This window comes from Cynoglossus semilaevis, chromosome 3 (assembly GCF_000523025.1).
Source record: "Cynoglossus semilaevis isolate Cse_v1.0 chromosome 3, Cse_v1.0, whole genome shotgun sequence".
Lineage (NCBI taxonomy): Eukaryota > Metazoa > Chordata > Actinopteri > Pleuronectiformes > Cynoglossidae > Cynoglossus > Cynoglossus semilaevis.
The window spans coordinates 9,950,962-9,953,960 of NC_024309.1; the positions used below are offsets into that span (position 1 = coordinate 9,950,962).

General features: G+C 42.0%; 2 protein-coding genes across 2 annotated transcripts in view; both read left to right on the plus strand.

Annotated features, from left to right (window-relative positions):
• Positions 1-2,542, plus strand: part of LOC103377190 (LIM zinc-binding domain-containing Nebulette) — a 46,597-nt gene extending 44,055 nt beyond the window's left edge. The window contains exon 56 of the mRNA XM_017031553.2: positions 2,524-2,542. The gene's annotated coding sequence lies outside the window, so the exon portion shown is untranslated. The remainder of the gene's footprint in view (positions 1-2,523) is intronic.
• Positions 1-2,999, plus strand: part of LOC103377201 (sodium channel protein type 4 subunit alpha-like) — an 81,570-nt gene that overhangs the window by 8,023 nt on the left and 70,548 nt on the right. The gene's annotated exons all lie outside the window — the stretch shown is intronic.

The following is a 2,999-nucleotide window of genomic DNA, read 5'->3' on the forward strand; positions in this document are numbered from 1 at the left end:
GTGTGTGTGTGTGTGTGTTTTCCTGTCTCCACTTCCTGTATGTTTTTGCCACTTCCTGTCTCTTTGTCGTCACTGGCTAATTGGAGTCGTCTGGCTGTCTTCATTTCTCAGTGTGGGACATGTTTGTCTGTTAGATGTGACATTTGTGGGATTACAGATTAGATGAGTTTGAGCTGAAAGGTAGCAGGAAGTACGACATCAATAACTGAAGGGTTAATTAGCTAAACGCTAAAACATGGAAGAAACCAGTGAACTGTTTCCCAAAATACAATTTAATGACTAAAGATGGGTTCAAGTATTAACCACAAGTTAAATAAAATGAAACTCTATCAAATGAGTTCAGAGTTACCTTAAAGATAAGCTATTTTTTCCCACAGTATTTATGAATTACCTCTAGTTTTACACAGGGTCTTTTTTAGATTTTGATAATGACTCAATGATTATGATGAGGTTTTTTTTCTCCACATTTTTTTCATTTGTCAAAAATAAATTCAGAGTGAACAAATGAGCGGATCAGTGTTTTGCTCCCATGACAACAAACAGGACTCGAGGCAGCAGAAACTGGAAACAGTTACTGACCCTAACGGTCATTTATTATTTTTTATTTTTAATTCTCAAATTTTACTGGGCAGCAGCTGCAGGAGTTTGGCTGCTCCTCACACCTGGAGACCAGGGATGGCTGTGGTCCAGCACTGCTTCAGGGTTTTGGTGCTGACGAAGTGTGCAGTGAGCATAAGGATACAGATTTAATATTGAATTAAACGTATTTGCACAGTGATCACAACTGTAAAAATCCACAACAGTAGGAAAACCGAATTAAATTACTGCAGTGACCTTAACGAGATAAAAATCAAAATCATTACAAACAGTAAAAAAAGAACCAGGGTGATGAATGTCTGTGGCTCAGGTGAAGCATGTCTTTGTTTGTTGTCAGTGATTAAGAGCTGTCAGCTGCTCCGTGATTGTTTGGTCTGGGGGTCATTGGGGTTAAACAGGCTTTCCTCCCTGAGGATCAGTATACGCTGCTGCAAGTTTGTAGATATATATATATATATATATATTGTTTTTGTGTAAAATTTGTTTAAAATTCCAGTACAGGCCAATATTTCTAGGCTGGTCAGCGTGATGGAAAAGACCAACCAGACCAAATTCACAAAGTCTGGACCTCAATGTACAGAGAGAGGCGGCGATCGATGACAGACGGCCATGTTCATCAGCATGTGGACGACAAGGCCGCTGACTGTGTGTGTGTGTGTGTGTGTTTGTAAAGTGTCCTTGCTGCTCACGTGCAGCTTCATCTGTTCACTAGTTGAACAGACAGGAAACAGTGAGTCCTGCAGATCATCCATCAGACCGCTCAACACGCACGTCTTGACAACCCGACCTTGTGTGTGTGTGTGTGTTTGTGTTTGTCTGTCTGACTGTGTGTCGTCATCTTCAGTCTCTACTGTATTCACATCTTCATGGACTCTTCACGTCTGGTACAGCGGGGCTTCAGGATAACAGTTGAATCTGTTCCACAACGGCACTCGTATCTCGATTAAAAAATAATTCCAGCCCTCCAGAAAAATACTGTTAATTAATTTAACCCCCCCCCATCTAAACATCAAAACATGGATATAAACATATATATTGATAATATAAAATAATAATGAATAAGAAAACATTTTTATACATAGAGACAGAGGGTGAGACAGCGCGTCAGTGTCGAGTGGAAAAATGGAGTTGGGTTCAGAGCCTGCAGCTCGATGTTTCCGCGGATCAAGAGGAAAATCTTGCTTACTCGTAACTTAGAAAACTCAGGGTATTTCGTGGAGCTGGTATCTCGAATCCCGACTGTACGTTGATGTCGTGTGGTTTTGTTTGAACCACTACATCGCCCACACCAAAGTCCACAGAGAGAGTTGGTGGTTTTTGGACCAGAGGCCACAGACGTTGTTGATCTGCTGCTGCCTCCATTAGTCGATGAGTAAATGTTTCTGAATTCACTTCAAAGTCTGACCAGTGTCACAGACTGACCTGAGAGGAGACGACAGCAGAGCCTCAGCTGCTGAGTTCATATGAGCCTAAAAAATGACAGATTTCTCTCTGTACTTTGGTGTGTGTGTGTGTTTTCTGTTGTCAGCGATGAAGCAGTGACTCAGAAACCACCGACCAAAGGTGAAAATGATTTTATCAGCTGAGATTTTTGTTTAATTTCAGAAATCAGTTTACCTTGTGGGGAGGGAGGAAGGAGGTTCTAACAGGGACTGACTTAATCAGCCACCAGAGACGACGTCGAGGTACAAGAGAACAGCATCACACACACACACACACACACAAACACACACATAGAGAGAGAGAGAGAGAGAGAGGGTGTTTGTAAGTGTGTACCACAGTGGGGCGGAGAGTCTTAGACAGGATGAATCTAACTAGGTCGCACTGTACATTACTGTGTGTGTGTGTGTGGGTGTTTGTAAGTGTGTGTGCATTTAAGAGGCAGAATCAATAGAAAGCCTATTAGGCTGATCAGTGACATGACAGGTGTGTGTGTGTGTGTGAGGGTTCTGGACCAGTGGTCAGTTCAGCTCCAGGATTCTTCACGTTTTCACTTGTGCTGTTTGATTTGATTTGATTTGATTTTTTTTTTTTTTTTTACTCACTGCACATAAGGCTCTAATGAACTCGTGACACAGCGCAACAACAGATTATTTTGATGACAACTATTGAACACTTTTATCTCTGTAACAGTTTCTCATTGTTTTTGTTTCTTCATTCATTTGAATAAACTCACTGTAGCTGTGGGTAATAAGTTCATCAGGGAACAGGAAATGAAGGAACGTGAACTCCTTGTCATTGTGACACAGCTGACCACTGCACACAAAGGTCACCAAATGTGACCTCTGCCTATAACCCATCACCAAATTGAACAGTGGGCAGCAGTGTGTGGGGACGGTGCCTTACTCAGTGGTAACTTGGCAGCTGGTGGACCCGAACCCCAAGTCATCCTTCTTCCACAC